This window comes from Hibiscus syriacus, unplaced genomic scaffold, assembly GCF_006381635.1.
Source record: "Hibiscus syriacus cultivar Baekdansim isolate YM2019G1 unplaced genomic scaffold, ASM638163v2 tig00111273_pilon, whole genome shotgun sequence".
In the NCBI taxonomy this organism is placed as follows: Eukaryota; Viridiplantae; Streptophyta; class Magnoliopsida; order Malvales; family Malvaceae; genus Hibiscus; species Hibiscus syriacus.
Genome location: NW_024063040.1, coordinates 395924 through 421911, shown reverse-complemented (window position 1 = coordinate 421911; position 25988 = coordinate 395924). Strand labels below are relative to the sequence as shown.

At 33.3% G+C, this 25988-nt stretch overlaps 1 pseudogene; it reads right to left on the bottom strand.

Moving 5' to 3' along the window:
• Positions 1–622: 622 nt before the first annotated feature.
• On the bottom strand, positions 623–25211 carry LOC120157605 (annotated as a pseudogene).
• Between the last annotated feature and the right edge of the window lie 777 nt (positions 25212–25988).

The window sequence follows — 25988 nt, the reverse complement described above, 5'->3', positions numbered from 1 at the left end:
CTTTAGATTACAAGTAAAGACTATGTAAAGTAACCAAGCATATGGAATCATCACCCTACTCATTCTACAATCCTGATCAACATTATATAGAACGAACATGGACTGTGTTTCTTATATTGAACCACCAAATAACATCCGCACAGCACGTACCCACTCCAGCTTTTGATTCGGATGACCATGAACAAATCCTAGCTTAAATTATTTCTCATGAAAATCAAAACGAGCAGAACCAACAGCAGCCATGTATCTTAAATTAAACCACTCCAGTCATCCAAGAAGCTTAAATGAACGGAAATGCTGAGAATAGCATGTAAATGTCAAGTTTAATTTGTACACATTAGAGCGTTTGATCTCTAGATACTAGAGGATTGTTGGTTAATATAAAAACGTGGTAATAGTAGATGTCTGCATTTTCACATCTAAGAAACCAGCATAAAGAAAAACACCAATGGCCTGATGTTAAACGATATAATTATCATGATAATTTCAATTAAACAAAAAGCACATACAAAACAGATATAGATCAATCATCCCAGAAGACTGGGTTTACAAATGGAGTCCGAGTAAGAAATGACCCCAGCCCGGAACGAAGAGATTAGCCACACAGCTTCAAGAAATTTCTACTTTAAGAATCAAGAGCTTGACTTATCCTTCTCAGATTTATCCTGAAATCTTTGACGTAGGTCCTGCTGTAGCATCTCTGTGTATTCCTGAACATGTTAGTAAATATTATGAGTTTCAGTACAATAACCAATACGGAAAATTAGGCAGTTAAAGAGGATAATGTTGTTTAAGCCATTCTATTTCTCAACATAATGGAAGCACTTAAACTTCTTGCTGCATTTTCAAAAAAAGATATCGCCGAGCCAGACAACTCACCTTCACAAGACCTTCATTACCACACAACTCAATCAGAAGTTCTTCAGCATTCCTCCCATTACCATATACTTGAACTGCATTTTCGACTACAGCATGGAAGACGTTACCTGGTAGATTAGATTGCTCAATCCTCTGAACCGTGTGTTCAATATCCTGGAAAAAACAGCAGATAGGACAATCCTCCATGTATACACGTGCACACAAACCACATGAAAAATCTAAATTATATGTAAACAATAAAAAGAACAGAATAATCTTGATCACATGATTCATTGGCGGCAGTTGACCTTCCCAATCACACTATACCTGCAATTTAGGTTCTACAGCAGGAAATGGCGGACGTACAGATGGCCCATGACCAAGCGCCTGAGTAACAATAGGCATCATTTGTTGGAACATTAGTGACAGATCAACACCACCTTGACCTCCTCCAAACCCTGAAAACATGTTTCCAATATCCTGGCTATCAACCTGCTGAGCTAGTAGACTTACAGTGTTCATGATTTGTGGACTTTGAGTGAGTTGCTGCAACATGTTCCTAAAATCAACTGGTGAACCAACACCAGTTTGCTCCGAGACCCCAGCCAATAAGCCATTTAATGCAGGACTTTGAAGAACTTCAGAGAGCATTAGCAGCCCCTGATTGATCAACGGAACCCTGCACTCTTGACAATCTACTACTCTGAACACCTTGATTACCTGAGGAAGTATCTAACCTATTTATAGAAGAGCTCCGAGATGCAAGTGACTGCAAAATCTGTTGACCAGTTGCTCTAGCAGTCAGGTTTTGATCAAGTGCAGAACTAATTGCCCCGCTATCACTGGCAGTGGAAGATGATTTTGTCGGCTTGACTCGTCCCTGGTCAGAATGATATCATAAGATCATTTTCAATAGAAGTAACATAATTAGATTAATAATAAAAGTACAAATTTATCATCTCACCTTACGTTCCAAACCCCCCAACCCCAATCCAAGCGGTACAGGTTTGGCATTGTCCTCGCTGGATTTGAGAACACTTCCTGAAGAATCTTCAGACTTAAACATGGATTCTCCACTTGAATTAGGAGAGTATCCAACTGTGCCAACTGACGCATCCTTTGAACTCTCACCACTCTTTGTGTTATTGTTACTAACTTCAGCATGTTGAGGTTGTGACTGATTATTAATAGTAACAAAGTAGTGGTTAGACATAAATAATTCCTACTTGAGATCATTTTATTGTGAATAAAGCACACCTTTGGTTCTTCAGCTTCAAGGTTTGCAGGTAAAGAAACAACAGTAGAAACAACAGTAGAATCCCCAGCTCCAATAGAAGCAATATTATTGGGCTGCTGACTACCTGTACCAGATGCAAACATGAATTCCACAATTCTACTTTGACCTTCAAATACCAGAGACATAATATGAACAACAATGTAGTTATTAGAATCTGAAAACAATACCAGCCTGGGTATCTCCCTGCATGCTGACTAAGTTTCTAATTCTCGAATTGAGTTCAGAACCAGAGGATAGTGATGCCTCAGTGGGAGTATATTGGGCAGCATGGGACATTGCACCAGTAGCACGTGGTTGGTCAGTAGCAGCAATAGCACCTCGCAAAGGAAGAACCCGCACTGAACCAGCATTGTTACCACGTTCCCCTTGCATCCCTTCCCCATTACTTGTTCTATTACCAACTGCTGAAACCACAGGTGCCAGTGTTGTGCCTGATAATAATGACAATTACTAAATAAAGAAATCTCTTTACTTTAGTTTAAGAAAGGGAAATTATGACCTGACTGCATACCCACCAGGATGTATGTGGATGTTTACATGCCGTGCAATATTTCCAACACCAACAGGACCTACAGTCAAAGGATTTGATGGAGATTGGGAACCACTAAAGAGGGATTCGGTTTGTAGGGGAAAAGGCTGCAAATAAACAACCAATGCATGCATGATGAATAAGATCCTAAAAACATTTTAAAAATTTGAATTAACAAAGCAAGTTCATCCATAGTAGTTGTCTCAGCACATCTCAGGCCAACTGGTGAAGTACAGTGTCTGTACTCAACAAGAAGGAAAAAAACCACGTTGCACAGAACTAACAATAACATGTTAAAATTGTAAAATACAGGTTTTTACAGCTCATAACTCCCTGTTTTCTTCCGAAACCAAACACGAATAGGATATATTAGCAGGATTGTGCAGTATTTTAGAAACTTGATACAACCATAGATCATACTCTTCAATTTAGCTACCGGCAAATAATATCAACAGAAACACATATTAGAATGAAAGAATCAGATACATGCATGAATTGCTCAGAGTTGTTCTGTTAATCAATATATCTACACATTACCATATATATATATAATATATTAGCAGAATTTTACAGTCATTTTACAACTTGATACAATGTAAACAAAATTTTAGCATACCTGAACCATTATAGGAATCGGCCCAGAAGGAGATATATCAACTGCAGGTCCGGGATTAACAGAAGATTCTGCCTGTGAATTTAATGAAACATTTAGTGACATGTTATTATTCAATGAGGACAGGGAATAAGGATGCCAGAGATTGTGGGTCATACAGGAGAATGTCCCATGCGCAACGTCAATATGGATCGGCCAAGCTCTAAAAGAAGAGAGCCTAAATGCTGCATTGTAAGACCTGCTTGTACCGATTCTGTTTGAATTTGCCCCCGCACTGTAGGATCAGAAGATTTCCTCTCTTGCTCTAAACGTATATGCTACAAAAGTAGCAGCATTTGAAAAGATACATAGAATCTGATGTAAATTTCTCAAACTTTAAAGGTAGAAAGAAAAATAACGTGAAATCCATTCAGAGTAAAGAATTCTCAGTTACATAATAATTTCACTATTTTACAACTGATGTAACTTAAATTATGACGTACAAATAATGTAACAGAAAAAATTCTCATCTACCTTTCTCGATCTACATGAGTACTTGTGAATTTCATAATGTACAAAATTTCAACCAGACAAAGCCAATAATTTCACATGCGGAAGAAAATTCATAGAGATTTTAGCACAAAACTGACAAACGGTTTTTAAACTATAGAAGGAAACTAGTATTCAACATGTTATATCAACCTTCACAGTTAATCATTTAATAAAAAGAAAAAGCCCAGAAATTTCCAAAAGACAGTAAATACAGGAGACATGCTAATGCATGGAACTTACAGACGATGCACCAATAGCATGACTGCTAAGAAGCCGTACTGCATGTCGAATTACAATGCTCAATGCTTCAGGTGTTGGCAGACCTCGTGCATCGGACAGTAATGCAACCCTTGGCTGGTCCCTTATGTTAATTGTAGATGTATGTGGCTGATAGCCTGCATAATGCAGTAGCAATTAGTTTCTGCAACTATTTCCAAACAAATGCTTAATAATTTTAGTATTATCACCATTTGGAGAATGTGCCTCCATTCGGTTTATAAACTCGGAGAGGGTATTTAAAGAATCGGGAATTGGCTGGCGAAAACAAAAAAAGATGGAATTAGAAAACAATCAAATAAGAATATGCTAAAAGATGAATAGAGTTCAATTGTACAACCGTATTAAGTGAAGGAATAGAAACTTGTGCTGCACTAGAAGGAATTGGCATAACTTGAGAGCAACTTGAAAAGATTGAGTGGGAAATGGTTGTGCAGAATGTGCCTGATTTCCTGCTTGGTTTCCACCAGCAGCAAGTCCTCCATTTGTTTCATTTCCATGAGGAACCTGAAAGAAAGTATTATTTTAATTATTCCATTACTTCGAGCCTTCTATATTACTACCGCCTTGAGAAGCCAAAAGCATTATCAATGATTTCTCTAGTTTTTTCATTTTCGCTACGGGTCCGTTTGTTTCACGTAAAACGTTTTCATCATTTTTCAGTGTTTGGTTGAGGAAAATAAGTTGGTCAACGTAAAACATTTTACTGATCAACATAATTTTCTTTGTGTTTTCTGGAAAATGACTTACGGTCTGATTTTTTGTAAGTCATTTTTCAAACTTTTTACTTCAAAGAATAAATAATCAAAATAATTTTATTTTATGAATTTAATATTAATAAATATTTTAATATAATTTTAATCAAAATATTAATTATTAAATATTTAAAATATATATTTATTAATGTTCTAATAATATAATATTATATTTTTAATATTATAATAAAATAATCAATTATATTATAATAATATTAGATATTGCATTTTTATTTTAATAATATATAATGAATTATTAATAAAATTTATATTATTTATTAATTTCATAGAAATAATATTATTAAATTATTAATAATGAATAATATTATTTATATTTTTTAATATTAATATAATAATATGATAATATTTTAATATTTAAAATATACTAATTAATATTTTTAAAATATAATATAACACTATTAATTTAATAAATAATTAATATAATTTATAATATTTTTATTTCAATAAAATATACCAATATTAACCAATATTAATATTTTTATTAATAAAAATAATAAATAAATTATTTCAATATTTTAAAAATAATAACATTAAGTTTTATGATAAATAATATTATTTATTGTATTTAATATTTGTAATAAATATTTTTTTTTAAAATTCATCAACTAGTGGAAAAAGAGTTTAAACAACATCTTCCAAATATCGTAAAAAGTTTTCTAGAAAATGTTTTTAAAAAATGTAATCCATTTTACGGAAAACATTTTCTGAAAAACGTTTTCAGTGAAACAAACGGACCCTACGTTCAAATCAATGGTGATTTTCCCGAAAAATCACTGTTTTTTTAATTATATACGTGTCAAACACCGTTAGAGAAAATATTATAGATATAGCACCCTTTGCAGAAAGGCACGGCCCATGCACCGCGCCTTACACTGATTTGGCGCCACATGTTGAAAGACGTGGCCCATGCACCGCGCCTTATGCCACGTGTAAATATTGAATGTTAGTTTCGTATTTTTTTTAAAATTGTGCCTAATATGTAATTAATTTATGTTAGGGTGATTTTTATGTAAAAACATCAACCTTTTTTTTTGTGTGTGAAAAAAACCATTAAAATCTTTAAATCTTCTTTTGAAAATTATTTTATAACTCGACAAATTTTGATTTTTGCATGAAATTACACAATATGTATAATCTAATATAGAAAAACTTTGAGGATAATTAATCTAAAATATGAATAATTTTATAAAAATTTTATAACTAGTATTTCTTTTACAAAATGATGATGATGATGATAAAAAATATTTTATAATTTAAAAAATTATAAATTTCATATATTTTTGAAAAATTTATCGACTTTTAAAATTAATTGTTTAAAAATAAAAAAAATATTAAAATAAACTTTTAATTACAATTGAGAGATCAAATGAATTATTATTCATTAATTATTATTTTTTACGACAGTTAATAATGTTTATTCAATTTTAATAAAATTAGAATTTAATATTTATTTTATATTTTTTAAAATTAATATTGAAAAGAATATTTTAAATGTATAGGTGATATTTTTTTAGCTTTACCTTTTTTTGTTGAATTTTATTCACTTTTATTTCTTTTTTTATTGTATTTTTATTGAATTTTAAATATATGAGTTATAATTCAAATTAATCATTTAGTATGCTATTATTCAAATTAATTAAGAAAAAATATGGTAAAATGTTTCTAAAAGAAAAGTATAAATACATACAGGAAAATCTAAAGATTTTCCTTTCTTCTGTGTTACTCTCTAAACTTGTAACAAAATTCAATAAAAAAGAATATAAAGCTAAAAAATATCACATATATATTTAAAATATTCTTTCTAATATTAATTTTATTGAATATAAAATAAATATTAAATTCTAATTTTATTAAAAATGAATAAACTTTATTAACTATTGTTAAAAAATAATAATTCATTTATCCCTCAATTGTAATTAAAAGTTTATTTTAATATTTTTATATTTTTAAACAATTAATTTTAAAAGTCAATAAATTTTTCAAAAATATATAAAATTTAAAATTTTTTAAATTAATAAATATTTATTATCATCATCATCATTTTGTAAACGAAATATTAATTATAAAACTTTTATAAAATTATTCATATTTTAAATTACTTACCCTCAAAGTTTTTTTTGCACACACAAAAAAAATTAACTTTTTACACAAAAATCAGCCTAATAGAATTAATTACATATTAGTCACAATTTAAAAAAATTTATAAAACTAGCACCCAATCTTTACACGTGGCATAAGAAGAGGTGAATGGGCCGCGTTTTTTCTGCAAAGGATGATAAATTCATAATATTTTTTCTAACAGTGTCTGACACGTATATAATTAAAAAAAGGTGATTTTTTTGGAAAAATCGCCCAAATCATTGGCATGTTCAACAATATACCTAAAAAAAAAATGAGAACTAATCATTTAAAGCTGAAGTATTTGCCAACACGAAGCTTAGAGGGAAATAGAATCATGTGTTGTAACAAAAGAGGAAAATTATTAACCAAGGCTTTTTGATACCATCAAAAGTCATATTTAACTTGTTAACTTTATGCAAAGAAAAATTTGTAACCAAGCATTCAAAGATTGAAGATTGTGTAATGGTACCATTAGTAGAAGACTGACCTCCAACTCTAAAAGAAATTTAAAACAGCCCCGAATTCCTAGAAGTCAAGCAACAAATAGTGAACTAATAATCAGCATCCTTTCACCAAGATACCAACTGCCGAGACGTTTATTTGCCCGGTGACCAAAAAACAAATAAAAGTGTACACATAAGTGTCACTGTTTCAAAAAAGTAAGTGTTTTTCTTCCATGAATCAGATAAAACACTAATTTGAAGAGTCACCACCAATTATTTATTGAGGTGTGATTGGTCACCAAATGATATGTTATTTTAATATAATTCCTAAGAATAATATTAAAATAACATAAACAAGGGTCTGCTTACCAGAAAATGAGTTCGGGAGTTGGTTACTTGTGGGGAAGGATTAGCACCCCACAACGCTCAAAATTGGTACATTTGTTTATCAACTAATTGTCTTTGAAATAAATTAACAAATTTATATTTAATTTTAATTTATGATCCCATAAAAAGCATTTGGAATATTATTTTATACCAATAATCATTTAAAAATATATTCCTAATAAGTTAAGGAAATATTTTTTTTTATGACTTATTGTATAAAATAAAATAACCATATTACAAATAATTATTTTAATGGTTAAAACATGAAAATATCAAAATTCTAGATTATTATTACAAAATATATAATATGTAAAATACTATAATAGTAAATAATCCTAAAAATAATATTTAAAATTGAAATATTTAAAACTAAAGGATTAAATTGCATAATAATAAAACTAGAGGCCATAATTCAAAATATTATAAAAACTATGTACTATTAATGTAATTTAACATATATATAATAATACGGGATTAAAATATAAATTATAAAAATATAAGGGCTAAATATGTTATTTTATCCTAAAATACATAAACATATAGGTGTGACAAAAATATAAATAAAATAAAATGCAAGAACCAAATTAAAATGTGTAAAACCTGATTTCGGTGACTAACTTGCAAAGCTTACAAAACCAGGGGTATTGCGGACATAATTTTCCACGCTAAAATTATACAGAAGACCCTTCCCTAAAACGAAGTCGTATGAGAGAGGGTATAAATAGGCCAAAACCGACCCAAGGAGGCTTAAACCTCCCATTTCTCTCAAACTGCTTCTCTCTAAAAACCCTCTGTTGAGTTAATCGATCGACAGAATCGGCCAAGAGGGGGTGAATTGGCAATTAAAAATTTCGTGGAAGCTTTTGCAGAAAAATTGAAAGTAATTGCACAGCGATTTACAGTGGTTCGACTTTCTCAAACAAAGTCTACGTCCACTACCTTAGCTATCCACACTAAGGATTTTCCAACAAATTCACTAATTTGTTCTTTCTTTTGAGGCCAAAGAGATAACCTTACAAAATCCCTCAAGAGTATACCCCAACTCTTGAGAACACTCTTTTTCCCAAAGAGAAGATTACAAATTTGCAAACTTACAAGAAAACCTCACAAGGTAAGATGTTTGCAAAATTCTAGAACAAGAAAAGAACACTCAAAGATAATTACAAATGAGCACAAATGGTGTTCTTGAAAGCAAAATGAATATTGAAAGGAAAATTGACTTGATTTGCACAAACTTGGTGTTTTGATGCTTTCTCTCTTGTTTCTCTATAATTTCTTGTTGATCAAGGGCTTCAGAACTTGTTTAAATACACCTTGAATCTCTTCTGAACGTTGGGGATGATTAGTGAAGATCATATAGCCGTTTTAGTGTGAAAATAATTAATAAAACAGTTTGGAGCGTGGGGGGAATCGGTACCCCCTATGGGGAATCGGTTCCCTAAGTGTAAAATTCAAATATTTCGACCGTTGAACAGGGGGGAATCGGTACCCCCTATGGGGGAATCGGTTCCCTCCGAGCATTCTGGAAATCTCGGAGCCAAACCATTCAGGGGGAATCGGTACCCCCTTGGGGGGGAATCGGTTCCCTCTGAGCAATCTGGAATTTTTGGCTTTGAAATGGTTCGAAATACTTTGAAAGATTATTTTGAAATTGTTTTAAGATTAAAACTTAATTTTACACTTAAGTAAGGATTAAAAATGATTTTTGAAATATTTTGAGTAATGTTTTGATATTCGAATAATTATATCGAATATACTTAGAAAATCATTTTGGAAAATCTTAAAATTCATTTAACTTAATTTGTTATATCGAAATATCAAAATGTTTTCAACAATCTCCCCCTTTTTGATATAACAAAACATTTTAGTAATTTTAAGATTTTGAAATCAAGTTTTGAAATTACTCCCCCTTACTTTAACACTTCTCCCATTTATCATTTTAAAAACACACTTAAAACACACTTCTCCCCCTTTTTGTTAAATCAAAAAGATTCAAATAAACGTGAAAAATATTAAGCCAATTGATTAGGTATATGTATGCATAAGCTGCTAAGATCACAATTAAGAGAAACGTTAGCCATTAGTTCCGTAATCAATATTCATAAATAATGTGATATGGCAAAATTGGTCATATTTCTAATAATGATGTAAATGATGCAATAATAAATAAATCACACCAAATATATAAGTTCAAACCATCCATAAATCCAAACAAATTCACAATCCTCAAATTCAAACATCCCAAAATATTCAAAATGTTAAAACAATAAGTTTGGAAAACAAAGTAAAACATAGAATCAAACATCCGTAGGAGGATCGGGAGGAGGAAAACGAGCTCGCATAGCGGCCATTTCGTTAGTGAGGTCATTAATACGTACGTTGGTTGCTTCATTATTTGCACGCATTTCCCGAAGAATTTCTAATTGTTGAGCTCCCATTGTGGATAAATGGGACTCTATAGAAATAAAGCGCGAATCCATGGTCGCATATCGGTAATCAAATGTCTCCATAAAAGATTGAAAATATGGAGGCATTTGAGTCGATTGTTGTGCTTGCTCTTCGGGCTGCTCCTCGACCTGCTCAGGTTCAACTTCAGCTTCATCGATGTCTCGCATTAGTTGCTCAAGCTCGAGATCTTCGTCAGCTTCGGGTGGAGCTCGTGAAGAACTAGCTCCCGGAGTAGTTGCAGAAGATCGAACCCATTCCCCGGTTTCCTTATCCTTAATCCATCCCGCTCTCGTTAAGGAAAGAAGGTTAATTTGTTTCTTAAGAGGAAAAACGGCATCTAGACTGACTCTAAGCCCAGCTTTGGAAAACAGATTACTCAAAATACAACCGTAAACAAGAGATGAACAAAGTTTTTTATTAGGAACAAGATTTACGGTTTCAACAATTTCAGCAAAAATAATCTGAGGTAGGTTGATTTTAATATTGTTTTCGAAACAATGTAACCACCAAAGATCTAAGGCTCTAAGAGTAGAATAACGACCTCCAGATGGTCGAAACCACCAAGAAATCATTAGATGAAGAAAACGTTCATGAAGGTCTAGGACACTTGCACTATCCCTTCTTTTATAACGAGATCCTAAAACCTGTTTTTCATTTGAAATCCCTTCATTATCTAATCCGAATGTATTGGCTATGTAAGCCGAGTCAATATATAAGAATTGTCCTAGAAGGTAGGAACGAATTCCTATGGTTTCGGTTTCAGTTTGGTCTTTAACACAAACGGCATTAGAATAGAAAATACGAACAAGTTGATGGTAAACGATGGGTTCAAAGTCAAAGAGTTTATCAAATTTCCACTCTTGTAAAAGAGGAAGATATTTAAAATTGATAGCTAACATAGATTGACGAGAAGGAATACGTTCTTCTCGGATTTTGTAAGAGTCGAAATATTGATAATACCAAAAACGATGATTTCTAGGACCAGGATGATTGAAACACGAATTTTGGATAGTCAAATTAGGATCAATAGGATTAGGATTAGAAATTGGAATAGGTGGAGGATTTGGAGGTGGATTTGGTTGTCGATGTGAACGACTAGATGAAGACCTAGCACGTTTAGGATTAGACATGGTGAAGGAAATCGGAATAGATTGAATAACCTGCAAATTTAAAAACAAATGTATGCAATTCAATTAATCCCAAAACTCAAATGAGTCCTCAATATTTCAAGGTTCTCTAAATCAATCCTAATGGGCAAAGTTTTTGAAAAACTTTTGAAAAATATGGTTTTGAGAAACAATATATGTATAGTTTTTATAACAACAACATAATTTAATCAAAACACAATAATTTGAAAATTAACATTTTTTTTATTTCGAAAAATTAAAAATTTTGGAAAATTCTTGTGTTTTTGATGAAATTAGTTGTAACATCTAGTTTCTAATCACTAAATAATCAATGCCCGATCACTATTTCAACCTAGAACTAATTAAAACTAATCCTATGTTCAAAAACAATGAAATAGAGAGTTTAGAAAAATTTACCTTGAAAGATGAAGATTGAGGGGATTTAGATGTTGTTTGCACGATTTTAATGATTTCAACAGGTTTAGAAGATGATATTTGAAGCAATTTCTGATTAATATCGTTAATTTGAGGTAACAATGGAGATTTGAGAGATTTAGAGATGAAGAACGGCGGAAGAAGAAGAAAAGGAGGGTTTTTGCGTGTTTTGAAGGGTTCTGCCCGATTTTAACAGAACCCCAGGGGGGTATCGATTCCCCTGTGGGGGGAATCGGTTCCCCTTCAAAGGGGGAATCGGTTCCCTCATGGGGGGATCGATTCCCTCTGCACCAAAATGCTAAAATCTGACTTTTAAGCACATAAAATGCTAAATTAATCTTCTCTAGTGGTATAGGCAACTCATATATTGAAAAATAATTATGTTCAAACAATTAAATTAATCTTTAAATATTATTTGAACATACAATTAATTTTCACTAAGAATCATAAACTCCCCCTAACTAATAGCAAGAATGCAATCAAAAATTATTATTATAAGCATTTTTCAGTATTTATTAAAAGTGCTAAATTATTTTAAACACTAAGTGAAGATAGGTTAGTTAAACCTAATTCTCTTCTAAGTGTCCAAAACCTTTCCTTGTCTAAGGGTTTTGTAAAGATATCCGCTAATTGATGCAAAGTATCAACATATTCTAAAACTACATCTTCCTTAGTGACATGGTCTCTAATGAAGTGATGTCTTATTTCAATGTGCTTAGTTCTAGAGTGTTGGATGGGATTTTTAGTGAGACAAATAGCACTAGTATTGTCACACTTGATAGGAATGGTACCTACTTCAATTCCATAATCAAAAAGTTGTTGTTTCATCCATAAAACTTGTGCACAACAACTACCGGCTGAAATGTATTCCGCTTCAGTGGTAGATAATGCAACACAATTTTGTTTCTTTGAAAACCAAGAAATCAGCATATTTCCAAGGAATTGGCAAGTACCAGAGGTGCTTTTCCTATCTAATTTGCACCCTCCATAATCCGCATCAGAAAAGGCATGCAAGCTAAAGCTAGAGTCTCTAGGATACCAAAGTCCTAAACTAGGAGTGTCCTTAAGGTATCTAAAGATTCTCTTAACAGCTAGTAAATGTGATTCTTTAGGACATGATTGAAATCTAGCACACAAGCAAACACTAAACATAATATCCGGTCTACTTGCGGTTAGATAAAGCAAAGAGCCAATCATTGACCTATATAATTTAATATCTACACATTTACCTCCTTCATCTAAGTCAAGCTTTGTTGAGGAGCTCATTGGAGTGTTATGAGGTTTCCCATTTTCCAGTCCAAACTTCTTGAGCATATCTTTGACGTACTTAGCTTGATTAATGAAGATGCCATCTTTTCTTTGCTTGATTTGGAGTCCCAAGAAAAATGAGAGCTCCCCCATCATGCTCATCTCAAACTCACTTTGTATTAGCTTAGAAAATTCTTGGCAAAGAACATCATTAGTAGAACCAAATATTATATCATCAACATAAATTTGAACTACTAATAAATCTTTACCTTTTCTCTTTAAAAACAATGTAGTGTCAACATTTCCTTTTAAAAAGCCTTTTTCAATTAAAAAATTTGACAATCTTTCATACCAAGCTCTAGGAGCTTGTTTTAAACCATAAAGAGCTTTTGTCAATTTTAAAACATGATCCGGAAAATTTGAATCTTCAAAACCTGGAGGTTATTCCACGTACACTTCTTCTTTTATAAAACCATTTAAAAATGCACTTTTAACATCCATTTGATATAATTTAAATTCATTGAAACATGCAAATGCTAATAACATTCTAATTGCTTCCATCCTAGCTACGGGAGCGTATGTTTCATCATAGTCTATGCCCTCTTCTTGAGTATAGCCTTGAGCAACAAGTCTAGCCTTGTTCCTCACTATATTACCACTTTCATCAAGTTTATTTCTAAAAACCCATCTAGTACCTACAGTAGATTTATTACTAGGCCTTTCAACTAATGTCCATACTTTACTTCTCTCAAATTGATTTAATTCTTCTTGCATAGCCATAATCCAATGTTCATATTTTAATGATTCTTTGATGTTCTTAGGCTCTATGCATGAAATAAATGCAACATAATTACAGATATTTCTAAGAGAAGATTGAGTAGTTACCCCTTTTGATGGATTACCTATAATTTCACCATCCTTGACATAGTTGTACTCTCTTTGAAAAGATACTTCCCTTTCTTCACTGGTTGGATTCTCGAGGGGATCATGAGTTTCCTCATCTTTTGTTTCTTCCTTTGATGATGATTCTCCAACGTCATGTCTAACGTCATTTGCTTGTACAATACCTACATCATCATTAACAGAAGAATCCTTCCTCGCAAGGGGATTATCATCGAAACAACATGTATAGACTCTTCTACAACTAAAGTTCTTTTATTAAATACACGATAAGCTTTAGAATTTAAGGAATAACCCAGAAAAATTCCTTCATCACTTTTAGCATCAAATTTGCCAAGGTTTTCTTTACCGTTGTTTAAAACAAAACATTTACATCCAAAAGGATGAAAATAGCTAATGTTAGACTTTTTATTTTTGAGAATTTCATATGGTGTTTTCTTTAAAATTGGCCTAATCATTACTCGATTTACAACATAACAAGCGGTATTTGTGGCTTCCGCCCAAAAATATTTTGGCAAATTATTTTCACAAAGCATGGTTCTAGCCATTTCTTCTAAAGTTCGATTTTTCCTCTCAACAACTCCATTTTGTTGAGGGGTTCTAGGTGCTGAAAAATTATGGCTAATACCATTAGAATTACAAAACTCAATAAATCCAAGATTTTCAAATTCAGTTCCATGATCACTTCTAACACTAGTGATAGAGTAACCTTTTTCATTTTGGATTATTTTTGAAAATGTGATGAAATTTTCTAATGCTTCATCTTTAGTACTTAAGAATAGAACCCAAGTGTATCTAGAATAGTCATCTACCAAGACAAATGCATATTGTTTTCCTCCCAAGCTAGTAGTTCTAGTTGGCCCAAAAAGATCTAAATGGATCAATTGTAATACTCTACTAGTTGATACATCATTAATAGATTTAAATGAAACTCGCTTTTGTTTTCCTTTAGCACATGCATCACTGATTTTATCATTATCAAATTTAAGCTTAGGCAACCCTCTTACTAAGTCTCCTTGAATTAACCGTTGCAAAACACTCATACTAGCATGACCTAGTCTCCTATGCCATAACCAACTATCATGCTCATCCTTAGCAACTAGGCATAAATTAGTCATATTAATAGAATCTAAATGCACCATGTAAATGTTTCCTATTCTATGACCAACAAGCATAATCCGATTAGATGCAATGTCAATGACTTTACAACAATTAATTTCAAATAAGACATTGAATCCTTTATCGCATAATTGACTAATACTCAATAGATTATGCTTTAATCCATTCACATATAAAACATTCTTAATTTGTATGGAAGAGGTATTACCTATTGTACCAATACCTTCAATGTGACCTTTTGAATTGTCTCCAAAAGTCACTTCTCCTCCATTTTTGGCGTTAAGCTCAATGAACCGGCTTTTATCTCCGGTCATATGTCTTGAGCATCCACTATCAAGGTACCATGAATTTGAATTTGTTTCCCGTGCCTTGTAGCAATGCTCCTTTCCCTACAAACATAGATTAATTTTTGATTTTTGGTACCCAAATTCTTTTGGGTCCATATTCATTAGTTTCCAAAATCCTAGTCCCCTTAGGTATCCATTTGTGTAGGATATTTTATCTTTAGTAGTAATGAGTTCTTTAGGAACCCACATACTTCTAATGATTTTTCCATTAGAGGTTCTTTGGGGACCTCTATGATTGTAGTTTCTAAAACTTTTTCTAACAAAGTTGGATTTTGAATTTCCACCTTTTTCAAAATGTTTTGTTCCAACTTTATCAAAAGAAGTTTTAAGATCATCAATTTTCTTTTGATGATCATCATTGATCTTTGAAAGTAAATTTTGCAAATCTAAAATTTTCTTTTCAAACTCTTCTAGTTTGATTTGCAAATCTTTGATTTTACTTTCAAGATCGTTGTTGGTTTTGGATATGAGTTTGTTTTCATTTTTCAATTTTGAAACATCTTTTTTATATTTTAAAAACAATTTCTCATAATCCGAAGCCAACCCATTGTACTCCTCAAATAACTCATCATAAGATAAATCATCAAAATCGGATGAGTTAGAGGTTACCTTAGAATCTTCCCTGAATGCCATCAAGCACAAGTTTGCTACTTCTTGTTCCTCTTCATCGGAACTTTCTTCATCGCTCCATGTAGCCACATGAGCCTTGTGCTTATTCTTTGATTGACCATTTTTCTTCAATTGTGGGCAATCATATTTGACATGCCCCTGCTTTTTGCATTCATAGCAAATGATTGGGTCATTCTCTTTTGGTTCATTTTTGAGGCCTTCGTTTCGTTTGAATTTTCTTCCTTGGTAAGGTCTCATCATTTTTCTGAACCGTTTGGCAAACAATGCCATTTCCTCGTCATCATCATCATTATTAGAATCACTCTCATCTTTTGTGGATTTGAGAGCAACTCCAATATTTTTCTTCTTCTCATTTTCCTTTGGTGTCTCTTCAACTTTATCAAGGTCCACCTCATCTTCAAGCATCATCTCATGAGTGAGGAGTGAACCGATAAGTTCTTCAAGAGTTAAGGACGATAGGTCCTTAGACTCGATGATTGTCGTCTTCTTTGATTGCCATGATTTTGGGAGGGAGTAGACTAACTTCCTCACAAGCTTTTCATTTGAGATGATCTCTCCATATGATTTGAGACCATTGATAATCGTTGAAAATCTATCCGTCATAGCTTTGATGTCTTCATTTGGTTTCATCCTGAAATTTTCATAGCTATGCGTTAGAATACTAATTTTTGATTTCTTTACCTCATCTGTACCTTCATGTGTGACTTGAAGCTTGTCCCATATTTCTTTGGCGGTTGTACACGATGAAACTCTTCCGTATTCATCTGGTCCAAGAGCACAAAAAATAATATGGATGGCTTTGGAGTTGAGCTGGAACATTCTTGTCTCTCCTTCACTCCACAACCTTGTATGAGTGAGAGGTTTGATGTATCCTTCTTCTACAGCATTCCATGCTCCCATGTCACTTGCTTGAATGAAGTACATCATTCTATTCTTCCAATAGGCATAGTTAGCTCCATTGAAGAAAGGAGGCTTGTTGACGGGCATCGAATCGAGACCGGAGTCGAAGTTTGAAGCGGAGGCCATTGATGACTTTAATAATCGATATAACTCTTCCCGAATCGACTCAAGAGGCGATTAAACCTTCAAATGAGTTAGGCTCTGATACCAATTGTTGAGTTAATCGATCGACGGAATCGGCCAAGAGGGGGGTGAATTGGCAATTAAAAATTTCGTGGAAGCTTTTGCAGAAAAATTGAAAGTAATTGCACAGCGATTTACAGTGGTTCGACTTTCTCAAACAAAGTCTACGTCCACTACCTTAGCTATCCACACTAAGGATTTTCCAACAAATTCACTAATTTGTTCTTTCTTTTGAGGCCAAAGAGATAACCTTACAAAATCCCTCAAGAGTATACCCCAACTCTTGAGAACACTCTTTTTCCCAAAGAGAAGATTACAAATTTGCAAACTTACAAGAAAACCTCACAAGGTAAGATGTTTGCAAAATTCTAGAACAAGAAAAGAACACTCAAAGATAATTACAAATGAGCACAAATGGTGTTCTTGAAAGAAAAATGAATATTGAAAGAAAAATTGGCTTGATTTGCACAAACTTGGTGTTTGATGCTTTCTCTCTTGTTTCTCTATAATTTCTTGTTGATCAAGGGCTTTAGAACTTGTTTAAATACACCTTGAATCTCTTCTGAACGTTGGGGATGATTAGTGAAGATCATATAGCCGTTTTAGTGTGAAAACAATTAATAAAACAGTTTGGAGCGTGGGGGGAATCGGTACCTCCTATGGGGAATCGGTTCCCTAAGTGTAAAATTCAAATATTTCGACCGTTGAACAGGGGGAATCGGTACCCCCTATGGGGGAATCGGTTCCCTCTGAGCATTCTGGAAATCTTGGAGCCAAACCATTCAAGCGGGAATCGGTACCCCCTTGGGGGGGAATCGGTTCCCTCTGAGCAATCTGAAATTTTTGGCTTTGAAATGGTTCGAAATACTTTGAAAGATTATTTTGAAATTGTTTTAAGATTAAAACTTAATTTTACACTTAAGTAAGGATTAAAAATGATTTTTGAAATATTTTGAGTAATGTTTTAATATTCGAATAATTATATCGAATATACTTAGAAAATCATTTTGGAAAATCTTAAAATTCATTTAACTTAATTTGTTATATCGAAATATCAAAATGTTTTCAACACCCTCCACCGAAGGGTAATCGGTCACCGGCCGCCCGCCCAACACCACCGTCAGAACGGTGTCCGAAAACATAAAAAGACCCCCAAACAACCCTCATTCAATCCTAAAGCCGAATCCGACATCCATTCGTTCTAAAAACCTTCAAATCGAACTAGATCTACATTTTTACCCTCAGTTAACGACGGTTTTCGGCGATGTTTGGGCTCATCGATAAGTTTCTTCTTTCCCTTCTTTTTCCGTTCGGCTTGTTTACTGTTGTGGTTCGTTGTTTGTTACTGTGTTTCTTTTGTATTTTGGCTCCTGCTCTCTCGTTGCCCTCTGTTTCGTATAGATACTTGTTCTGTCCCCATGTATCTTCTTTGTTTGTAGATGATGGTCACCTTTTATAGGCCTCAAAACTCGGCTGCAATGATGGCTTTTTGGTGACTCACCGGACCTAGGTCCGGTGACTCACCATAGATCGACGAGGTGTGTGACTGCCATTCATCATTTGGATCATTCTGGTGAGGAGATGGTGGCGAGGCAGTGACTGGTTGGACCATATGGAGGCGGCGGTCGGAATAGGCCATAGGGTGTAATGAAACCCTAGGGTTTGTGCTGGGTGACTGTGGATCGTTGATCTTTGTCTAGATCGAATGACTGAGAAGTACTAGCGGCTGGAGCTGCATGTAGGAAACCCTAGCTGACTTGGGCCTTCTCAGGCCTGCTGGGTCGGATCTGTTAGGATTGGGCCTGAACCGGGTTCTGGATCTATTGGAACCAGTTGGTCTTGTAACATTTGTAATAATAATAATAATAATAATAATATAAATATATATAATTATATTATATATAATAAAATGAGAACAGATGAAAATGACTGTTGACAGCTGCCCCTATTTGCTTATTTTTGTGTTAACAAGAATAGAGCAAAGATAGAAAGACAAGAAATTTTTGTCCTGCTAACTTATTTCTATTAGGAAATTAAAGTAAAAACATCATACCCGGAGGATTTAATTTTCTTGAACATTAAATGAGAAACTTTGGTAATCGCTTTCTTATTTTCATGCGAAAACATCCTACCCGGAGGTTTTACAAATGACCCGAAGGTTTTATAAATTTGTGGGAAATAATTTACTGGGTTAGAAACTTCTTACCTTTCAAAAATTTCATTTTATTGAAAAGATTAAATGAGAAACTTTGAAAATTGTTTTCTCATTTTCAAAACAACTTGTTGGTTAGGCATGCCATAATATTAATGCTTCATTTGTGGATTACTTCCATCTATTCTTCAGATGTTTGCCTTTCCTAACGCGATTCTTGTATTTGGGATTTGAATTCTACCTTATACTCGTAAGGTATTTTGTCCCAGCATCTTCTTGTGAAAAATGTATTTATGCAAATACAATCAAATGCATGATCTTGAATGCATGAATGTCAATTCAATCTTCAATTGATTTCAAAGTAGCTAATTCAATCTTCTTCCACTTGATTATTCCTTTCCAGGGTTTACTTTAATCATCAGTGTAGCAACTTATGTTTTCAAGCTTGCATTTCTGAAGAATCGCCTGATCAACTTGCATCTTTATTTTTCTTTACCTCCATTTGCATTAAAGTCTCAAAAGAACTGTTTCATTTATGGGACTTTATAGAATTCTGACCTAATTGTCCCCATTTCATTTTTGATAACTCCGACCTTCTTCACCAGAACTTGTGTAGAAATCCAATAAAGCTTTCGTCTATGAAAAGAGAATCTATCATCTTTGCAAAATGCAGATGTAAATTACCAAACTTAGCAGAGGTCAATTAGGAGAGTAATCTGTGTTCTAATTTGACTCTTGAAACACATTACAAGGAGGATTTATCCTAATTCCTTTCATGTCTCCACATCTAATCAGATCTTAAACAAGGCTATTTAGATCATGTCGAGATGTTTAACAACAACTTATCGTTCAATCTTAGTTGGCTCCACTAATTTCTTGTTGTTAAAATTCCAATGCTCTTTTGTGGAAAGAAATCTTCATCATTTCTCACCTTTGATTCTTGGGGTTGAAGACAAACTTCATCTTGGATCAACAAATTGAAACCATATGATCACAACATTGGTTCAGCATCATAATCACTGGTTCGTAAAACATTTGACAACACATTCATCCTTTCCTGTGGCTTATGCCCAGATTTCTTAACCAGGAAATCTCTTTGCATGGTATTCAGATCTATGGTATGATGTTACAAGGATACTTAAAACAAAGTTGATTGAGAATACAAGCGAAATACTTTAGTTTGTCAGCATCAATGTAGGTGAAATCACCAGTATAATGTAACCGTATGATGGATAAAATGATCATATATGGTCAGTTCCATTGTCACTGTTTCACCATTTTCATTCTTCATATCTCTCTATCTCATTAGAGGTATTTGTTCAAATCTATGATCTTTTTAAAGGATAATATGAGCCTTCAGTATGCCCCAGTATTTGTTTTTTGTTGATGCGAGCTTTCAAAATGCCCCACATGGATCATTTCTGCCTGAAACGTGCTTTCAAAATGTCCCCAACATTCTATTACTGATATGAGCCTTCAAAATGTCTCATCATTCTAAGTTGTAAGGCTTACTCTCAATGTCTGTTTGACTTAAATCTCATGATCCAACTTTTATAATGCCCCATTGTGGGTACTCGTGGCTCTATTCGTGCCCAAATCTCTTTATAAAAGCAATTCTCCAAACTTTCTGGTTTCTCGGACCACTTGTTTTAAAAAATGTGAAATGCTTCATCATTCTGGCCTCGCTTTATTCTCTTTTTCTTCAATAGAGGTAAAATTAGGCATCAACTTGTTTCAAGAAACTTTCTCATTTGAGACTGTTCTGTTTGAAAATGTTTTTCCTCCTTTTTTTTATCAAAGAATGATAGAATTTTGTAAAATATTGCCCCTTACAGGTTCACAATAGAATCAAATCATAAGCATGGGTTCAAAGAATATCAAAAGAATCAACAACTCTTTAATGTTTTAGAGTTATAGTTCTTTGACAAGTATCAAGATTTATGGTTGAATTTCAGGTTGGTTTTCCTATTTTCTATTGTTACATCTATTGAAGATGTCACTCCTCTCTCACTCTTTGTGAATTTTATCACATGCCTCACTTTCTTGACTTGGTATTTTAACCGGATGCGAACAAAATGACGCAACTAGCATACTCAGTTACTAGACTTTCTAGAATACCTTTATTTCAGTTTTCTAAAATCTTCCATTTAACCAAAGTAGTGCAAAAATATCGATCTAAAAATGAAATTTCTGTGTGCACGTGTGAAGTTGACTATAACAGGTGTTCCTTAACTCCCTTACAACAACTTCTTATTTAGTAACCTTTTGCCACTTTGACTAGCTGAATTCAGCTTTATTGGAATTAACCTTCATTGGGCTAGTTGAAACTTATCCATAAAGCCAGGGTTGTTAACCAATTTCTCTAGAGGGACAACTCAAACTTTATTGCATATAATAGTATAACATGGGTATATGGCTCCAATTTCTTAAGCTTGTTAAGAATAACCTATAATAGTCTAGGTGTTTGAGTGGAAATCAGAAAATCTCATTGTTAGAGTTCAATTTCCAAGCAACTGACTTTACCTATTTATGAAAGTTTCATCATCAAACGTCATCAATAGAAGAGTAATATAGTTGGTTTCGTAATGTTACACATAATATGCCCCATGTTGTATGCTCCTATATATAAATATCAAGCATTTTGTCTAATTCCTTGCAATTGGAGAAGGCTCTTTCATCTTTGTAAGAGGATGATATGGTGTCTGGGTGTATTTTTTTTAGGTAAGGTCAAGGTCATTGTTTTACCAGTTTTCAATCTTGATACTTTGTCAAAAATGTATAACTCTAATCATAAAGAGTTTTTAATCCATTTGATATTCGAAGAAATGCAAGATTGTAAAATTGATTCAATGCTCATAACCTTAAAAGCAATACAAATTTATTTATTACAAAAAGGCGGAGAAAGAAACAAAAACACGTTCAAACAAGATACTGAAAATGAGATAAAGCTCCATGACTGATGAAATGATCTCTTCTTTGATTAGGATGCCCTATTACTCATCCAATATGATGACAATTGACTTAATCATGCTTTGATACCCCACTTGAGTTTGTCATCCATTGTTCCACTAATTCTCGTGCCAATGTTCCAATTTCAATAAGCATCTCTATCTCCATTAACAATGACCTAAAATTTCCCGTAGAATGACTCCAAGTGAAAATCACAAACACTATCTTGATCATAGCTATGAGAAGACGAGTTTGGTGGCACTTTCATTGGCCTCGATGTGATATATTGACTCTTAATCAAATGAGGGTACAAATCTGAGATAGAAATTTGAAGCACCTCGAAAGTATTTCTTGATCATGGGATTTTCTTTGGTCGGTCCGAACCACTAATTGCTCATTTTCTTTTACGACTGCGGGGACTTTGGATATGACATTCATTCACATCATCAGCTTTCGCTTTTTGATCAGGTAGTCTTCTGGATGTGACTTTTAATTTTCCTTTTTTGATTTCATTTTCAATTACTTCTCCATTTGTCACAAGATACTTAAATCCATCATTTGAACTTGCCAGCATTAACTCATAGAAATGAGCTGGAAGAGAATTATGAAACATATATGGTATCTCTTTTTCTATAATGGGAGGTTGAACTTGTGCTTCCACTTCTCTCCATCTTAAGAATTATTCTTGAAATATTTTATTAGCTTTCATCCTTATTTCTTGAATATCCTTACGTTTGGAAGCTAAACTTTTAACATATCAATATTGTCCCAAAAATACATCAGTTAGATCAACCTATCTTTTGATCTGCTCTCGATCCAAATGATTGTACCATACTATTGTTGGCCCAACAAGACTATCATGGAAGGAGTGAATTAACAAATCATCAAAATTTAGGTACCCTTCCATTTTTTTGCAAAACATTCTCAGGTGGATTAGAGGACAACTGGTGCCATCATATTTTTCAAAATCAGTAATCCTAAATTTATGGGGGATAACCAAATATAAAACCAAACTGAGTTCTCTCGCTTCTAGTTCTTTGTGAGAGGCATTAACATCTTTTATACTTCTGATTGGTTCTTTCACCTGCTTGAATCCATTCTCATATTGTGCATAGTTAATGAGGCTATTCTTTATGTTCGAGTGGGATGCCCCAGGGTATGTTATCATTCTCGACGCATTAACCTGATAGCATTGTTGCTCTTTAACGGTCATCTCTTCTTCATCAGCAGTCTGGTTTGATTCATTTTGTAGAGATCCTGATGTTTGTTGTAACTCGTCAAACTGTTTTTGCAGCTAATCTTGTGATCCCTCATGAGATTGCTCCATTGTTTCCATAATGATGACATAGTAATATGAATGAATGATCTCAGTTTTACTGTTACAAAACCTTTTATGAATTATTTACATGTATGTAGTAATACTTAAATAAATACATGTGATGAAAATGCTAAAATACAGAAATGAGAATGCAAAATGTGCAATGCAAATGTATATATGCTAAAGGTATCATTCGAGAGTGATTATCTTAAAACAACTTTTATTAAACACAAAAGTTTCGATACATCAAACAAACTTTACATATAAGGGATAACTTTAACTCCCAATTTCTCTATTTCCCTCAAAAGCCAAATTAATTTCCATTCGTGCTCAGGTGTAGAGTTGTCAATCTGCTTTAACTCTTGCATAAAGCCAGCTAAATCAATCAGTTTACGAGCTACATTGCTCGCTTGGGCAGCAACTTCCTTTATGACATTGTCTTTTTCCTTCAGCTTACATGTCAATTCCTGGATTTGTAAATAATACTCCTCATTTTTCCTTGTAAGGGAATCTTTATGGTCAATAAGTTCTTGTACAGGATCAAAAAATGTCATCAATTTCTTATTTCTGGCTTTAGTGTCTTCTAGTTCAGCTTCAATTCCACACTGATGGATATGATATGAATCTTTTATGTTGATTAAAAATAACATTTACTTTTCGGCTTGACATCTTTCCAACTTGATGTCAGTTGTATCGAGCATTTCTTCTGTAACCCGTAGATCATGAAAAAACTTCTTGCCCCGATCTTCGTGTTTCTTACAATTATTTTTCAATTTAGTGATCCCTATTATCCACTCTTCCTGGGTATTTCCTAAACCAACCTTTTGAAAGGCTTGACTGATCCTTTGAAGATCCTCACGCATGGTTTCCATTTATGCACTTATTTATCATTTTCAGTTTTCAAATGACTTATTTGAGTCTCATTCTTCAGTAAATCCTCTTCCTTCTGGGTGCCCCCATTGATACTCTTACATTTGAATACCTTTGGTATCAACCTGATAGGATAATTAGTGACCAAACTATATTGATCTTCTACCTCAAACTCTAAAATTCCATAATCCAAAAGATGTTTGATTCGATGCTTGAAAATGATGCAGTTCTCAATGGAATGTCCTTAATTTCCGGCATGATATTCACAACGAACATTAACATCATACCAATTTGAATAAGAAAGTTGTCGAGGTTTCTCATAATGTGGAGCCACTTCTCTTGCTTCTAGTAGCTTCTCGTATAACTCCTTATATGATATAGGGATAATACCAAAATGAGAACCTCGTTTCATCTTGGATTGATCCCGAGCTTCTAACGTTAGGCAAAAACTCTTAAATGACGATAAATTCTTATTGCATGATTTCTTCTCATCTCTGGGAACTTTTATAATTGTCACTATTTGCTTGGGGTCTTCTGACAACATGTTGGTACGAATGGTAACTGCGCATAATTTCTCAAATTGGTTACGATCAGAAGTCCCTTGTATATATGAGATTATAGGAGTAGGTTCATTGAGCTCTCTCTCATTTTGTGCAGGAGTCTTTTTTCCATTGGTCAAAACCGATATTATATTCATCATCTTGGACATCTTCTCTCTTATCTCTCGTATCTCCTTTTGCTCTTCAACGGACATACGATCTTTGAGTACATAGTTCTTCTCTATCCTCAGATTTCCCCCATGATGCCATTACTTAGCTGTGTTATAGTTTAATTGATCATGAAACCCTTTGTCCATAATGAAAATCTTTGATTTTGATGACCACTCTCAAATCAACACCCTTGATTATGCCATGATTATGCAATGCAAGCAAAAAATCAATATAAACAAGTTAGGGAAAATAAAATATATCTACAGAATAGATAAAAATAAAATTGTTAGTACCAATTAATAGAAAGGAAAGATCTTATCCATCATGGTATCTACATATACATCCTATCCTCATACTTTCTAGTTTCATGTTTTGTTTGGAAAATAAACCTAACCGCGTGATTTCTAGTTCGCAAGCATTTATTCAGAAAATAAAATAATAATACGTAAATTAAAAGACTCAACAAGCTTTTTCCTTGTGTGTTAACCTTACGAGACTCATTCAGGTTAGGTTTTGACTAGACTCAAGTTCTATGTTTATTATATGTTGTGTTCTGGCTCTAAGGTAAAAAGAGTCAACGAATTATCCTTTATTGGTGTTCCTTTGGACTACCAAGCCCTTAATCCTGGTCCATTACATACTTTCGGATCAAGTTCAATTCGAAAGAACACACTTCCTTATGTCTATACGGTGATGAAAACCACACGAGAAACATAAGGTGTGAGGGAGTAGTTTCTCATTCAAGCTAAGTGGAATAGAACGAGGTTTTAGCTCATGTCATGATAATGCAGTGCACAGTGTGTGAGGAAAAGCATAAAAAG